We start from the raw sequence: 18,970 nt of genomic DNA, 5'->3' as shown, positions 1-18,970 counted from the left end.
GTTTTTCCTGATTTTATTAGCGCTGCACTTGGCATATTTTCTGATTGCTATATTTATACACACCCAGAATGTAATAAAAAGAAATAAGAAAGACAAAAGTCACTTCACTGCAAAATTCTATGCATAAGCAAAAATGGTATGCCATGGTAAAATCATTGCCATAGAATAGAACCAATTAGTACATGCATACGTAGATTTATATGCATGAACCTGTGTGCACACATACACACCAAACTATATAGGTGTCTGTAATGTGATTGAGATACTCTTGATTGCACCTAAGAGTCACTTTACCATGATTGCAATTTATGATAATAACAACACTTGGTCACATGACCTCCACATCACAAGATCCATCACAAGACCTTCATCTGATGTGACCCATACATGACCCATCACAAGACCCTCACCTGACATGACCCTCTCATCTGATAACTACTGTCCACAAAAAGCCCTTATAAACAGTAGAACATTGATATTCCCTAAATTTCACTGAAGATGTTACCTAGCCTGAGAACTAAATGTTCGGAAACCAACCCACAAGCTTGGAGAAGAAACCTCCACCCACACCCCTACATAGATATTGGCCAGGTTCAGAGATGGGTTCCCATCAGTTCGCACCTATTCGGTAGAACCGGTTCGTCAAATCTATCAAACCGGTTAGAAGAGGTTCCACCAGTGGACCCGGAAAGCAGGCCACACCTACAGAAGAGGTTCAATTTTTTTTTGAAATCTACCACTGGCCAGGTTGCAGAGTGATAGGAAAACCAGAAAACATAGTTAAACCAGCAGAATGCACATGACCCTGTGGCAATAAGGTAAAATCAAACAAAAGATGAAGAAGGCATTTGACGTAAAAATGAAGTTGAAAAACAGAAGCCTTTTCTGCAGGTGGAAAAATAATCTTTTGGCAATTTGGAAGTACAGATTTCAACACAATACCACTTCTTCTACACATGATAAAAATGCGCCTAGAGAGAGCCAATCGTGCTTTGCATCAGTGCTGCAGTGTTGTTTGCTGCAGTATGTCAGGCAGACATGCCAACATATGCGTTTGCAGTGGGACTGCCAGTTGAGAAGGAAGATTTAAGCTGACCAAGTAATTGAGCTGCAGTTCCTGGAACCCTTGGGAAATCTCATTAGTTTCAATGAGAATTACATAAATATATCCAGAAAAGTATATATTCCACCTCAGCACAATTGCAGTGAAAAATCAAGGAGATGTTTTAAAGACAAGAGATCTGAATCAATGTTAAGCTATGAGTGTCCAAGGATTTTGATTTGATCCCTGCTCTGTGGGGTTCCGTCGGTTATTTAAACCATGTGTTATCGGGCTGGTATTTAAGTCCAGTCTTGCTGCTGTCAGCATTTATTTTAAAATCCAATATATTAACTTGATTTGAAGAATAACAAGTAGAATTTGTTGGTGTAGGAGGAGGGGAGGTTTGAAACAAAGAGCCGAATAAGATGGAAAGCTTATGGAAATAATAAAATCTTCAATGCTAGAAAAAGAAATGGAGTCTTCCCAGGAAAGCAAGTTTACAACCTTCTTGGCAAGTTCTAATCAGACGCATGTAACAAAAGTACATAACCAGCTTCTATATAAACAACAAGCATACTTACCTTCCACTTCCAACAAAAGGATTACATTTTAACGTTACCATATTTTTCACAATTACCATATATAGAAATACAAACCTCCAACTCTTTGGCACTGAATTGGGAGCAAGAATTAACCACAGTTGAAAGAGCCGTTGATAAGGCACTTCTTTTTCATCAAGACATCATTTACCGACTTGTTATTTCATGGTGAAGAGGAATATACTCATCACGCTAACATTTACAAGGGAATTCTATCGCTTTCTCCACATAAGAAATCTCTTGGGAGACTTTTGCCTTTCTGAACTCCTTAGAGAGACAAAGCCTATATTGTTGGAGGTAGAGTCTTAATACAAAGCTCCAGTACTCCAGTGCTCCAATAAAAGTTTGTGACAAATGCCTGTTTATATTTCTCTGACAGATATCTTGGTAGTTACTGAAGAAGTTAAGGGTAGACAGGGGATATATAACCCTATTGATCTGAAATATCAGACACCTTCACCCTGGGTTCCACTTAAATTTTACTCCTGTAATGGAGTAAAATGAATCTAATGCTTATATACTTTGGATTACATAATGAAAAGCCATGACTTATTGGAGAGATCAAAGGCAATCAAAAAAGAGGCCAATAGAAGACAAAATAGATCAACACATGCCTGAATGAAATAAGCATGAGCTTACAAGAACTCAAAGAAGAAATTTCTGACAGACATTTTGGCAAAATGATGTCCATCAGGTAACAAAGAGTTGGAAACAACTGAACAAGTGAACAACATCAACAAAAGTAGCCACCTGGGTTTTGGCAGCCCAGATCTGGTAGGCGCAATGCATGTATACACATGTCTGCAACCCCCAACCCCAAAGTGGGTACCAGATGTGGCTTTTGGACCTAAATGTCTACTTTAAACAATTATTTCAACCAGACAAAACATAAACAACAAAAATCAGTAACCATTTAAGTCATGTTGGCACTCAACAATCCTTGGCCTTAGTTTAAGGCTTGCAATGCCAGCAAATAAACAACTGCATGAACTCAAGAACTGCCATAAATCACACAATGATGCCAACATTGGACTGCATTTCATGTACTTAAATTAACAGCTAATCTTATCATATATTGCTTATGTGTACTTTGTTTTGTCAAGCCATATTTTATTGCTATCTATTAAAATGTTTTCTTGGCAGATTTTTTTTTTTATAAATGTCTCCTTTGCTAATTATTTTTTTAACAAAGATTAATTTTATGCTCCATCATTTCCCATTATAGTCCTGGATTAAAGGTCAAGGGGGCATTTGTTGGGCTAGGTTGTAAAGATTCATACTTTTTTGACCTTGTTCAGTAAAAGTAGCCACTGACAAAATAGTCCTGTTACATATATTTTATATATTCCCTCATTTTCTGGGCATTTTCTAAATAAACCCAAGATATAGTATCAAAGTGGACATGGTAACACATGGCGAATATCTGTAGCTCAGGTGTAGGATAAGAGTGAAGGTTCGTTTCTGAGCTTGTGGGTTGGTTTCTGAAAGTTTCTTTACCAGGCTAGGTAACCTCCTCAGCAGAGTTTAGGGGATGTGAATGTCAGTGTTCTTCTGTTTATAGGGGCTTCAGGTGTGGGTGTGTCAGGTAAGGGTTTTGTGGTGGGTGAGGTGTGCGTCATCACTGGGAGTCTTGTGACAGGTCTTTTGATAGGAAGGTTACATCAAATCGGGGTTATTGGGAGGTGAACTGCTGGTGGGGGGAGTTGTGTGAGTTGGTTGAGGGTCAGTGCTGTCTCTGGTTGGCTGTGCAGTTGAGGCACAAACATCACATCAATTAACACTGGCTGGCAGTCAAATGCCATGATCCCAAATCCTTAATCTCTATCCACACCGACATCAAACAGCACCAGTTCAATTGGAGCAACACAAAAATCATTGACCATGCTAACACTCACCGTGCTCTTGAGTTCTTGGCACTCCACAAGAAATTTCATCAACAGACACATTGACCTACAACCAGCCTACAAACCTGTCAGAATCCAAATCACCACACAGCCAACCAGAGACAGCACCGACCCTCAACCAACCCATGCAACCCCCCCCACACACACAAACACACCAGCAGTTTACCTCCCAATGACCCTGACCTAATGTAAACTCTCTATCACAAGACCCATCACAAGACTCTCACTGATGACTTACACCTGACCCATAACAAGACCCTCACTTGACCTACCCACACCTGAAGCCCTTATAAACAGAAAAACACTGATAATGACATCCCCTAAGCTCAGTTGAAGAGGTTACCTAGCCTAATAACAAAACTTTATGAAACCAACCCACAAGTTCAGAAAATGAATCTCCACCTTCAAGGTGCAAATGATTGGAAGCTTTTTAAAAAAGTGCAGTTACTTTTTGTGCGAAAAGCTCATTTTTCCCCCAATTTAACCCACTATATATCAGGGAGTGTGTGTCTGATTTTCATTCCTTTGGCTTGAGTGGACAAGTCTGAACTCCCCTATTTTAGTTCTAGATCTCAGAGAATCTCCATGCCTCCTCTCTTTTTCCAGGGATCTGAAGAATGGTGGCATTGAAGCTACAACCCTAAAAATCAAGAGGGAACAAAGATCAGCACTTGAGTAAAATACTCTAGGGCAGTGTTTCTCAACCTTGGTCACTTGAAGATGTCTGGACTTCAACTCCCAGAATTCCCTAGCCAGCGAATTAGGGGATGGAAATCCTGACTACATGAATGAAGATTTCCCCTCAGATCAGAATCATCTTTGTGATCAAGTCCCCTCATTGGTCACTCAACCATAGCCTCAATGAGATATCCATAATACCTTATTGTCACCAATTTGTTGTGCTGCTGTTTTGTGAATTTAGTCAGCTAGTAGACAAGCTGAGAAACTGAGGTACTTTTTTTTTTGAAACCTTGAGTTAGGTTCTTATATTTTGACCTTACTCCATCTATAATGTTTCATTACGTTCAGGAAGAGGCACTGTAATTCCTTACAAATGGCTCTTCTTTTTGCACAAAAGCCCACAATGCTTCTGCTTGAATTTGACAAGATATTCTTGATGATATGGGCCATTATTGAAACATGCTTTCTTATGGTTGGTCTCCCAAACAATATCACAAGCAGTATTTTAACATATCAGTCAAAAGAGCAAAGTCAAATGGACTAATTTTTATAAGCCTTATTTCACATTCCCCCCCCCCCACCACCATCATAATCCCTAGTGTAAATTTCATATCATTCTTCTTCATTTAGAACAGGGTGTCAAACTGGCGGTCAACGGGCTGGATGTGTCATGCACAGGCCATGCCCACCTTAGCTCTGGAATAAGGAAATGTCACATGACGGCAATGTGACAAGGTGAGTTTGACATCCATGATTTAGAACAAGTTATCTCGGAAGCCACACAGACAGGTGTCAGACCTAATTCTGAATTAGGTTAAACTGGATTGTGCAATGTCACTACTGCCTTGTTTAATACCTTGGAACACTAATGAAGAAGTTGCAGACAGAATGTGTATACAACTGTTAATTTCTAAACCCAGCTGAAAAGAGGTTCCATTAATCTTTCTAGAAAAAGCAGTTCACACCTTAGAGGATGCTTTCCCAAATAGTCATCAGGTCATATGCAGAGTTGATTGTAGAAGAGAGAGCCTATGGTGCATGGATATGACACTACATGTCTTCATGATGGAAATAAACTACAAGTCAAGGTGAGACATTATCACACAATAAGACATTTCAGAATAGGCCATGATTTCTTCTTGGTTTTATGGCAAATCCTTTGCATTAATACATTGTGATTTAATTCAAATTCTGATAATGAGGATGCAAATTCATTCTTGGTTTAGTTAACTTTTACCCTCTACTTGTAATTTTCAGAAAGGTTTCCTGCCATGTTGTTTCTATTTTAATTTGGACGGCTCACTTTCTGGGAAAGAAAAAAAATAGTTTGACAAACAACAGCCCAAATCTGGACTCACTTGCTTTCTCAAGAGTCTTCCAAGGAGAACTTTAATGAGGAAAGATATAAATTCTTCATTTGTCTCCCTGCTGAAGGGAAAAGAGAAGGTGCCTCAAATTTTCAGAATTATTTATGTGCTGTATTTGTTTTGGGCATGCATTTGTGAGCCTATGTGTTTTGCTTGTCGCAGGAGCATCACATAAGTCAGGATGCCAGCCAAGTCCTGCCCCCCTTTTTTATGATGCAATACATATAAAAAGGATGAAGCTTTAATTATATGGTTGTTGTCTCCATTGTGATGTTTCATATCCTCTCATCTTGTGGGACATTTGCCTTTCACTCTGTTATTTATTTCTCAGCCTTTTCCTGCTGCGAAAACTTAGTGCAGAGAAAAACAGGAAGATGATTAATTAGGTATGTCTAGTTTAATGAAAAGCAGGACTAGGGGTGACATGATAGCAGTATTCCAATATCTCAGGGATTGCCACAAAAAAGAGGGAGTCAAACTATTCTCCAAACCACCTGAGGGCAGGACAAGAAGCAATGGGTGGAAACTAATCAAGGGGAGAAGCAACCTAGAACTAAGGAGAAATTTCCTGATAGTGAAAACAATTAATCAATGGAATGACTTGTCTCCAGAAATTGGGAATGCTTGAACCCTGGATGTTTTTAAAAAGAGATTGGACAACTATTTGGCTGAAATGGTATAGGGTTTCCTTCCTGAGCAGAGGGTTGGACTAGAAGACCTCCAAGATGCCTTTCAAGTCTGTTATTCTGTTATTCTGCTATCCACACTTTCCTGAGTCAGCAAAAAACTATACTGGCAGGAAATTCACTGTCCACTTTGCCATTCTGATCATGGCCTGATTGCCTTTGTTTCAGGACACTGAAGTCACCTAAAATCCTTCCAAGTCTCACCAATTTTGCACAGCTTTAGGCTTCCTTTGGACTAAGGGAAGAAGGATACCTTAAGCTTGTCTCATCCATGGACTGGGGATAAAATGAAGACCAGATAAGTGTTATGTAGACATAGCATGGAAAAAAGTGTTTCCAGAACATGTTTCCTTTTATAGAAGCATCTTTATTCTGTGAAATAAATTTTGGAGTAGAAAAATGCTTTGTGTTCACTGAGATTCAGACTTTACTTTGTCCCCTTGGGTCTCTGAGCTTTCCAGAACTGCTTCCCCAGCAAGAAGTGTGTATGAGTAGTCACGTTACCCATAATAGTATCTTTGTAATTACAGTAACAGCTATTTTCAAAATGTGCAAAGGTTGAAATCTCTTTTTAATCTCCCATTTTGGACATAAAAGGTCAAAATGAAATTTACTCATGGGGAGGGAACTCTCACTCCATGATTATTAATCTTCCCTTTAAACCCCATCCCCATGGATCTGACTTATCAAACATGATGAGCAATCTAAATTATGCGGATATTCTCTTTTTGAATTCATTAAGTGAATATGACAGGTAGTTCTTGGTTTATGACAGCGATTGGGACCAGAATTGCAATCACTAAGCAATGTGGCTGTAAACTATGAATATCACGTGATTGCATTGCTTAATGACAGCAATCCAGGCAGGCCTGGTTTCTGCAAGTCACTCCATGACATATGGGTGGTTACGTGGGAATCAGCGGGAGTCCCATGTAAGGATTGGGGGCAGGGGGCCCAGAGGCATTGGGGAGACCTTGAGAGGGTCACCACAGTCTGAACACAAGCTAGAGGAGGCAGTGTTGTGGTGCAGTGGAAGGACAGGAAAGCTAAGGGAAAGAGTCACAGGTTCAGGCAAATGCAGGGAGAATAAGGGGGGGAAAGCATGGCACAGTGCACAGGAAGGCCATTGATGGGGTGGGGGTGACTTACCAGAATGACTTGCAATCTTTCCTACTCGCTCCCCCCATTGACTTTGTTGCGGGAAGCTTGGGGGGAAAGTGAGAAATGATCATGTGACCACAGAATGCTGCAACCATCATAAGTGGGATCTGGTTACCCAGCATCTGAATCATGATCACTTCACTGAGGAGGCACTGCGACGGTCAGAACTTCAAAACCTGTTTGTAAATATCACCCACTAAGCACTATTACAAATTTTAATACAGTTAGTCCTCAACTTACGACTTGAGCTCAACATTTATGTTCCTAAGTGAGAAATTTGTTAAGGGAATTTCGTTAAGTGAATTTTGTCCCATTTTATGACTTTTCTCAGCACGTCTGTTAAGTGAATCAGTTCTTAAATTAGAAACATAGTTGTTAAGTGAATCTGGTTTTCCCATTGACTTTGCTTGTCAGAAAGTCGCAACAGGGAATCACATGACTCTGGGACACTGCAATCGTCATAAATGTAAGTCAACCATTCAAATGTAAATCACGTGACCATGGAGATGTCGCAACAGTCATAAACGTAAAAGATGGTCATGAGTCACTTTTTTCAGTGCCATTGTAACTTCAAATGGTCACTAAGTGAACTGTTGTAAGTTGAGGACTACCTGTAGTTGCTGAACAAGCAATCAGTAAGCAATGTGGTAACTACAAAGTGCTACTTTTTGTTATTATCAATGGAATTGTGGTTTGACCCCATTCTTCCATGAACACACTAATCATCTGATGATATATAGGTTTTCAAAACCATATTCTGTCAATTTATGGGGAGGAACCAATCAGCTTAATTTGAATGCCTGCTGCGTTTAAGACATTCCATGGGAATCTTTTTTCCAAGTACTAACTGAATATGCTTAGCTCTGGGGCAAAACTCCCATTAAGTCATTGAACAGGCTTTTGAATGCCCAAGCAAGGCATTTTCAATCCTTTTCTGGAGTAAGAATTTTGCTCTGCACTTTAAACCAGCTCATTTAAAAACAGTTTATGTAATTTCAATTGAGGGGGGAAATACATATACGCAGTAAATATAATTAAAGCTCATTTGCTCCCCAAAAGTTTGCATTAATTCATGTTCAACAGGAATACTTGTAAGCCAGTGGGAAATTCAATTTTTTTTATTACCGGTTCTGTGGGCATGGCTTGGTGGGCGTGGCAGGGGAAGGATACTGCAAAATCCCCATTCCCACCCCACCCCTGGGGGAAGGATATTGTAAAATCTTCATTCCCACCCCACTCTGGGCTAGTTAGAGGTGGTATTTGACAGTTCTCTGAACTACTCAAAATTTCCACTACTGGTTCTCCAGAACCTTTCAGAATCTGCTGAATTTCACCTCTGTTGTAAGCTCCATGTTATAATGAAAATAATACATCTTGTGGGTCATTCCATGCCAAAACATTTGGTGTTAGCTTTCCTAGACATCAACATCAAGGAAGCAAAACTCTGATTTTATAGCTAAAACAGCACCTCCCATGCACAAGAGAGGGGGGCATTACCAAGTTTAGAGGGAATCTCAAGATTGGCATAAGTGCCCCCCCAAAAGCTGGCCAATGTAAATTAAGCATTCCCAATGGCTCTGCGGAGATAGTTGATGCTAGAACAAGAAATGAAAAACTATGGAAGTAGAGGAGTAGAATAGAGTGTTTCTCCTACATTAGGACATCCCATTTCTTTTAAAATATTATTTTAAAACTAACTTTATTGCAAAATAACATTTTAATCCTAAACTTTAAAAGGACCAGTGAAGACTCCGAAGATACCTATTGTAATGCACTCAATTCAATTCAAACCTTTATTGTCAGAGTACAACATGTGTACAATGATTGGCTGAGCCTCCCTTCATGCACCCCCACAACACAACACAACTCACAGTGAAATCCCTAACCCAGTGAATCCTACTAACAAACACCCAGTTCTATTGCACTATGTAAACATATTGCATGCCACGCCAGCCCCTGCAAGTCAATCGTACTATGTTTTTGTAGAGTTATTTTTCATTCAGGAGTCTGACAGTCCACTGATTAAAAATTGTTCTTCAGCCTGTTTGTGTGCTGCCTAAGCTTCTATATCTCCTTCCAGATGGTAGGAGAATAAAGAAGGGCTGACCAGGATGTGAGTTGTCTTGGTCAAAATTACTGAAAAATAGATAAAATCAACAAATTTCTCCACAAGCACAATATCAAGGCAGCCTTCAGCACTGACCAAAAAGTAGCCAACATCTTAAGAAACCCCAAAGACAAAATCCAGCTAGAAAACCAAGGAGTCTATGAAATACCATGCAAAATCTGCCCTGCCACATACATTGATCAAACGAACAGGAGAATAAATGCACGCATCGCAGAACACAAGAACGCAGTCAGAAAAAAAGAAAAAAAATTCCTCCCTTTTCCAGCACCTAGCAACAGGACATGAAATTAATTTTGAAGGAACCAGGTTAATCTCCAAAACTGAACACTTCAACAAGAGAATAATTATGGAAGCTATCGAAATAGAGAAACACCCCCACAACATGGATAAACGTGATGAAACCTCCCATCTACCAGACATCTGGAAACCAGCCCTAGTCAACAAATGAGCCCCCCTCACCACCCAGACCATTACAACACAAAACAACAACGGACACACAGCCAGCACCAATCAGCACCAATCTACCAATCATGATACAACCACACAATCAATCACTCCACTTACTGAAACAAAGCCAGTACTCCACACACACACACACCAAGATTTATAGAAAGATGGCAGTTCCGACTACGCTTTAAGCCCAAAACCCAGCCTGAAGATGGCGAGTGAGACCTCGCCAAAACGTTGCCAAGACAATCTCAATCTTACATGGGAAAAGACCCGAATACAAGACCAGCATATATATATACACACACACACACACACACATATATACATATACATATACATATGTTTATGTATATTCCAGAATACCAGAATATATATATATATGTTATATTTATGCTGATAAATAAATAAAGGGAGACTAGTATAGATCTATTTCAAGCTATTTAGCTCTCATCAGCTAGCCACACCCTTACTGGGAATCGAACCTGTGGGCATATTTGGGCATACCAGGGGTTGTGACTTTAAATATATATATATATATTTAAAATCTAATGGATATATATATATATATATTTAAAGTCACAACCCCTGGTATGCCCAAATATGCCCACAGGTTCGATTCCCAGTAAGGGTGTGGCTAGCTGATGAGAGCTAAATAGCTTGAAATAGATCTATACTTTCAAGCTATTTAGCTCTCACCATGGTTGGGGCTTACCAGGGGTTGTAAAAATCTAATGGATATATATATATATATCCATTAGATTTTTACAACCCCTGGTAAGCCCCAACCATGGTGAGAGCTAAATAGCTTGAAATAGATCTATACTAGTCTCCCTTTATTTATTTATCAGCACAAATAAAAACACACACACACACACACACACACACACACACACACACACACATATATATATATATATTCTGGTATAAGATTTGAAATCTGAATATATATAAATATATATATACAATAAGCAAGAAGGATGAGATGTACTCATCTGAAACGCTAGTTTGGGGTAAAAAATAATGGCCCTTGGACAACTGTTTCTTATTTTCATTTTTGTTTTGTTTTCAACTGACTTAAAGAACATACATTTAAGTACAGGGCTTTTGTGCTTTGTTCTCTCTGGGTAGAAATGTGTTCTGTATTAAAGTTCCTGGATAAACGTGAACAGTCCCAAATCTCAACCTTCAGCTTTATAAAACACAAGAGACTAGGGAAGATAGTGAATGCGGTTTTATGACCAACAGATGGTGTAATTGGTGTCAGAGATGTTTTTATGTTAAAGGGTCGTAGGTTCAGCTTCCATCTGGAACCTTCTTAGTTCTACTGTATATCTAAATGATTAAAGCTGCTCCAGGTACAAAAAGGTCAAAATATCATCACCTACCTGGAGGAGGGAAGCGTTACTTTAAAGGTGACCATTAATTACTGTGCTCCTAACTTGTGAGAGTAGACCTTTTAGGGATTCTAGTGCTAGAACTAGGTAGGAAAGAAAATATTCTGTTCAAATTACTTAATCTCTTCGGTGTGGGGCATTTAGATTCATCAGAAATGTATACCTGAAGGATTTACATCTAGCCGTTCCCAGACCACATTATCTTCCCATGAAGTGGGAGTAAACAAAGGATTTGCCAGGCAAGGCTGGGAATAATTTGTTATAAAGAATGGATCAGACACTATGTGATCCAAGAAATGGATACTAATGCTTCATCAGACGTGACATATATACACCCACATCATGCTATTCCCTTTTACAATAAGTAGCATTCTACAATAAAGTGAAAAATGCTACACAATATAGGGCAGGGCATTAGATAGTAGACAGGGAACTCTAAACAAACCTACTTTACACCAATACCACTTACTATACTGCTCCATATCTTTGTACCTTTGCAACTTTGTAGTTGAGAAGAATGGCAAATAAATTTAATAAATAAACTATCATTACTTCAGGGATGCGGTGGCTCAGTGGCTAAGATGCTGAGCTTGTCGATCAGCATGGTCAGCAGTTCGAATCCCTAGTGCCGTGTAACAGAGTGAGCGCCCATTACTTGTGCCAGCTTCTGCCAACCTAGCAATTTAAAAGCATGTAAAAATGCAAGTAGAAAAATAGGAACCACCTTTGGTGGGAAGGTAACAAGTGTTCTGTGTGCCTTGGGCGTTTAGTCATGTTGGCCACAGGGCCATGGAGACGTCTTCAGACAGCACTGGCTCTTCGGTTTTGAAACAGAGATGAGCACCGCCCCTAGAGTCGGGAACGACTAGCACATATGTGTGAGGGGAACCTTTACCTTTATCTATCATTACTTCATCTTGTCTGTACACTCCGTATTGCCATTTGGTAATTACACTTCTTTCTTTTAGCAGTTCTCATCTATCCAACTATGACTTATCTGGTCTTTCCCTTCCTTGTGGCCCATTCACTCCTTTCCTGTATTGGCTTTGAGATTTGATTCTCATTAATTCCCTCTGCCTGATTAAACATCTCATTGTACATTTGTCATAGTATTTAATTCACTTTTATACTCAATCCACATCCATTTCTATTCATTCACAACCCTATTGCTGTTTTACTATGTACACTTTTTTTGAAACCATCCCATAAAGGATAGGTTGCACAAGTTTATTCACTTGCTCTAAGTGTCTATGGAGATTCTCAGTCATAGTCAGGACATAGTTGTCCCAAAGGTGCTTTTTTCAAGAGGCAACTGGACTTGTTCTTCTTTGAAAACGTTTCACTTCTCATCCAAGAAGCTTCTTCATCTCTGACTGGATGGTGGGGAATGAAGGATTTGGACTCCTTGCAGACAGTTGGTCATTTGCATTCTTTTAGAGAATTGTTAAGGCCACCTGGAGGTTTATCTGTGTCATTAGGGTCACCTTCTTGGAACTGTATTGTAGACTGTTGATAGATTTTGTCTTATCCCTCCCCTTCTGTTCAGAGAGGGCTGTTCAGTTTTGACATAGCAATAGCTATAGCTATAGCACTTAGACTTATATAGCACTTCATAGTGCTTTTACAGCCCTCTCTAAGTGGTTTTACAGAGTCAGCATATTGTCCCACAACAATCTCATTTTACCCACCTCGGAAGGATGGAAGGCTGAGTCAACCTTGAGCCGGTGAGATTTGAACTGCCGAACTGCAACTTGCAGTCAGCTGAAGTAGCATGCAATGCTGCATTCTAACCACTGCGCCACCTTGGCTCAAGACATAGATGGCCTCTTTGACCTCTCTTTCAAACCAGTGGCCCTCTCTGTCCAAAATGTGGACTTTGCTCTCTTCAAAAGAGTAGCTTTAGTCTTTTAAATGCAGATGGACTGCTGAATCTTGTACTTGCTCTAAGCTTTTTGCCATGCATGCATGCTCACTCCATTTTTCTAGCAACTACTTTGGTCTTGAGACTAATTTTTAAATATATCATCCTCATTTCATCATCCAATGCAATTAATACTCACAGAAAATCATTGAGGTTTTCAGATACTAACACACTCTGCCTACAGAGCTACAATTTCACATTCTCAACAAAGATATAATTTCCCATAAATAACCATATCAAACCATAGAGGTTTATTCCCTGCTTTGTGTTGAATTATGCACAAGGATTTCCATTTATTTTCACGCATGCTTTACTTCCATCATTTCACTGTCATCAAACTTAGCAACCAATTTTCAGCTTCATATTTGAATAAAACATCCTTAATTCAAACCTATTGTGCACATTCTGTAAATCAACAATTAAACAACTCTTCAGATCATATAAAACAATTAAACACTTTCTCATCTCCCTACATTCCTTGATGAATTGCTAAAGCACGAAAATAAACTCTGGTCCACATAAGCTCTGCACATCGTAAAATTACAGCGTTCTTCTTAAATTTTTCTAAGTGTCACTTCTCATTTCATTTCAAAGTAGAAGATCTTTAACATGTTGAACAGCAGCAGGCCCAGAAAGGAGCTATGTAGTACTTCATTTAATACTTTCCTTCCATTTGATAATGAGGTATTGATGCACACTCACCTTTATCTTGTAGCTCTATCAAAACTTGCCCTCCTTCCATTTTTTCCTTGTTGAAATAGTGTGCAAGTGCCCATACAGAATTTTATTTCTGAGAAATTGCCAATTGTCCTGTAATCTGTTTCACATTTTCACTGAGTTTTTTCCCCTATCGATTAAGGACAGGTCAAAAGAAGTGATCTCCTTATGCCTTCTTTAGTCCTCTGGACAATGAAACAAACTACACCCACAATTGACAGGGCAACTATAGTACTGTATATAAACACCATTCTCTTCTAGCACTGAAGATGTTACCTAGTAGGATAATGAAATGACTGCAAGCAAACTGTTGTGGCCCGCCAGCGGCCAGCAGAGCTGGCAGCAGATTCGGACAGTGAGGTTGGTGGGGGAACATGGGGCAGTCCTGGAATCTGGGAAAGGCTTGGATGAGGGCTCTGTGTCGGAGGCACAGAGGGGATCAAGGCCATCTGGTAGTTATTTGCTGCCTATGGAGCAGGGGTGGGTTACTGCCAGCATTACTGCCGGTTCGGTGCGCGTGCAATTTTGTTTTTTAAAAAAGAGTCAGAGTTTCAATCATGATACTGCAGCTGCCATCTTGATGTCTTTTAAATTTTTCTGTCTTCCCGGTGTATGCCTTTTGTTGGATTGTAGCGGTCCTGATCTTGGAGTTTATGAAAATGAGGCTCAACTTGGCTGTTTGTCTGAAATCTCCAGACTCCAGCCTTATAGTCATATGTTGCTTGTAGAGAGAAATGTTATGTATACATATACATAGATGCCTGACATAGAGGAAAAAAGATTCTGAGAAAGTTAGTGTTTAGTTTCACTGTGACGAGGTGTAATTTAACATGTCAGCCTTTTGGCTGAAAGAGAGAGCTAGCAAGCCTGTTCCAAGCTTCAGAAAAATATTTTAGGTCTTAGGCCAAGTGGAGAATGAAATTGTTAAGGTTGTTTCCTCACAAAACACACTGTGGGGGTGGGGGGTATCTCTCTCGCAGTTCAACCGAAATATAAGCAGACTGGCTGCTAAAACAGCATGAAAATAGTTTTCCCTTGAACAATTTTCTGTAATCTATTTTCAGTTAGAAAATAGCACCTGTGCACTACTGACCAAATGAGCACATTTAACCTACTGCCAATGATTTCATTGATATTTGGTAAAGCCGTAGGCAGATTGTTTCTGTTTCCTGTGCTCCTGAATGTACTAAATGTTATTTAAATACATTCCAGAATTGCACATTGCAAGAACAAACCCCCTGGAAAGGGATGAAGTGAGGAGAAGACATGGCCAAGAGACAGATTATTCCATGGAGCTCTGGAACTAATGTTCCAGAAGGACATTATGCACATGTGATCTCTTCTCATGGAGATCACCAGAGCTGAACTGATTCCAACTAAGCGTGTCAATAGGTGCATGCCCAAACTGTAGGCATGTGATTCCTGACACATTTTATTAAGCCAGGCTTGCTTACCCATAGCTTATTGAATAAACCACTGCTGGCTCAGTTCATAAGCACTAAACCATAAATCCTTGTTTACTATTCAAAGGATTGGATGAACGTGGCCTACTAAGCCAAAATTGAACAAGTCATAGGAAGGCTTATCACAGTACTAGATTCCATCAGGTATGTGCAGATGCAGATACACACATACCCTGTTTCCCTGAAAATAAGACCTCCCTAGATAATAAGCCATCTCAGGCTTTTGAGTGCATGTGCTAAAATAAGCCCTCCCTGAAAATATTGCAACACAGCAGCAGCCATGAGGTGACCACGCTCGCCGCCCCTGCACCTCAAAAATAATAAGACCACGTCCAAAATAAGGCCAAGCGCTTATTTCAGGGATCAAAAGAAAATAAGACCATCTTATTTTTGTGGAAACATGGTATACACACACATTTATAGTCAACACACAAACATTTGGGGTATGGGTACCAGATCAAGGCTGAAAAACTCTGAATGATCACAGAATGGCAAAAAAAATAGAATGTTCTGTCTCATCATGGTCATCTGCTTTTTGTAATCTAGGTCAGAATCTGGGTACAAAATAGCAAAAGCTGTTTAACAGCATAGACAAAAGAGTTGTGTCTAAACGGTCTATGACAGCTTCCGCTAACTCAGTGGAGAAGCTTGCAGGGATTCTCAACTATGCTGAGGTGAGAACACCAATGTCCAACGTTGTTGTAAAAATAATGACATTAAAACTAAATTAAAACATCGTGGGCATAACTGTGCCATGTGGAAAGAGAGAGAGGATGCCATGGGTAAGAGATGGCACTAAATGTCATTGGGAGGAGAGGAATGTCAAGGAGGAGGAGAGCTCAGGAAAGAGAGGATGAAAGGGTTGAATTTCTCCAGAATTACAAGAAAAGATGGCAGAGGAAAGGGAAGACCAACTCAAGAATATGCGGCAAACATTAATTATTGTGAGAGTTCCTCAACCCAACAATATCTGCTTTCAACAACAAGACCTCAAGAGAGAAATAGCAAGGCAAAATGCACAGTGCGTATGATAGAATGTGACCAAAGTCTGTCCTTATGCTTCATGTCATGTGTTCCTATTCTCTGGAGAAATTCCCATTTTCTGCTGCATGAAGGGAAAGTTCGCAATAAGCTATCTGCAACCTAAGGAACTACTCAATCTATATAGCAATGCTGAACTTACTGCAAATGACTTCAAGAAGAACATCAGACAAAATAACTGCCTCTTTCAAATGACATTCTTTGGTGCCAAAGGTCTTCCAATGAGGAACAGATGGAATCCTATGATTATACAAAGGCAATTCCATCATTATATTGAACAGTTAATGCCAGATCTAACCAGCGAGTCAAATTTATTCAAATTTACTTCATGGATCCTCAAGACAGCTTAGAATTGAGAATCGATATATTCCACAATGATGGAATTAAACAAAAGATTATTGAATTATTGGAGAAACTATTAAAACTGCAAAAGAACAAATATGAAACATGCCAAAAGTTTCCATTGTTATCGATCCTGATCAGAGACCAGCATTTGAATATGAGAGAATATTTAATGCAAATTGCCAACGAAGTCACCATCATTGAAGTTGTAGCCACATACATATATCTTCATTATACATGTTGCAAAAATGAGGCTTTGGGGGATGTGGTAATTTCTGTCAGCTTCTACTAATTGTGAAATGAGGAGATGTGGATGTGCAGAATTCATGCAACAACAAAAAAATCATACTTATGGAAATGCTGAAATATCCTGAGTTCTTGTTGGAAGTTGGAAAAAATAAAATTCAAAAAAATCAAAATGATGAAATAGAATTATCTGAAGATAGGGTCCTGCCAACAAGAACTATGATAAAATATGTACATTTTATCCACCCAACATTTAACAATCCTGAAGAACTGTTGTCAGAGAACTCCATCTCAGTTTCTCTCAAGAAAATGGAAAGAGAAATGAATTCCATATGCAGTAGATAGTTCCTTGGAATGCTGAAAGAATATTGTTCCTGCCATTGATATCAGTGAAGGAACTAACACTACTCATTTTCCAGCAGAATTACCTGATTCAATTGAACTCTCTGGATTGTCACCACTTAAATTGGAATTAAAGATAAGATCTCCCATATTTTAATGGATCTTCTGAGGCTTGAAATGGAACGCAGACCATACTAGATGAACTCCATGAAAGTCTCATTGATTCTATAGAGATATTGCACTTTTATATTCCAAATTTGTTCAGGATAATTAGTATTAGATTATGTGTACTATTTGTTGATTTAAAGACTACTGTACAGTGAAAATCCAAAGCTGGAAATAAATCATGAATTTTAGATACTACTAAATCTATGAACGCAAGTTAAAGGTAAAGGTTTTCCTGTACAGTAATGTCCAGTTCTAGGGCATCATGCTCATCTCAGTTTCTTGGCCAAGGGAGCCAGCGTTGTCCAAAAACAATTTCCATGGTTATGTGGCCAGATATGCCAAGGCACATGGAATCCTGTTACCTTCCCATCGAATTGGTACCTATTTATCTACTTGCATTTGCATGCCCACAATTGGTGGGCAGGAGCTGGGATATGGAATGGGAACTCACCCCGTTGCACGGGGCTGAGGTCTCAAATCTAGGCTGTCAGCTTTCCAGCTGACAAGCTCAGCGTCTTTAACCATTGAGCCATCACGTCCCTGTGAAAGCAAAATATATTTTAACTGAATATATTGTCATTCTTCAGTTTCTGATAATCCAAATTTGCTTGCTGAAATGCAAAGAATTTAAAAATTTGACTGTCAATAAGCTGATCTAAAATACCAATTCTGCTACTCACTCATAAATTCCAAAAGAAGGCTTTATAGCAATCACGTAACTGGGATTTCCATGCTATATATTATTCATGTGAAGACATACTTCCATCCTTTGAACTACACGCTGCCTACACGATCACTTGGATTTAATCCGAAAATGAAGTGGAAGGTCAGGAAAATTAAAGTCCCCATAAACCTATCGTAGCTATATTTGAGTAAAACAAATCTTTCAACAAAGAAACTATAATGGGATAGCCTAGACTCTAGGGGGGATATACTTCCCATTAAAAAAAAATCTTTAATAATTGAACAATCTACTTGAAATACCTTACAAATATTAGCATCCATTTTGATCAGCCTTGGAAAATAATGAGCCTCTCTAAATCAATTAGTGATGCTTTGCTTCTTTTCTTCTCCAAATTCATGGAAGCCTAACCCTTAATGCAAGTGGACTTCCATTCCAATAGGATTTTTTTCATGTATTTATCCAGTCAAGGAAAACAAGGGGAATTTGAAATGAAAGAGCTTTCTAAGGTATTTTGTGCAAGATTTATCTGATCCTATAAACCTCCTGGGGATTTTCACCATATATTGATATTAAGAATAGTAAATGTTGATATCAGCCATTTATTATGAATAGTAATGTATAGTAGTATGAAAT

The sequence above is a fragment of the Thamnophis sirtalis genome, unplaced genomic scaffold, assembly GCF_051295495.1.
Source record: "Thamnophis sirtalis isolate CommonGarterSnake01/CBP01778 unplaced genomic scaffold, rThaSir2_p1.2 scaffold_5, whole genome shotgun sequence".
Classification (NCBI taxonomy): domain Eukaryota; kingdom Metazoa; phylum Chordata; class Lepidosauria; order Squamata; family Natricidae; genus Thamnophis; species Thamnophis sirtalis.
The sequence above is the reverse complement of the archived record's forward strand: the minus strand, read 5'-3'. Positions refer to the sequence as shown.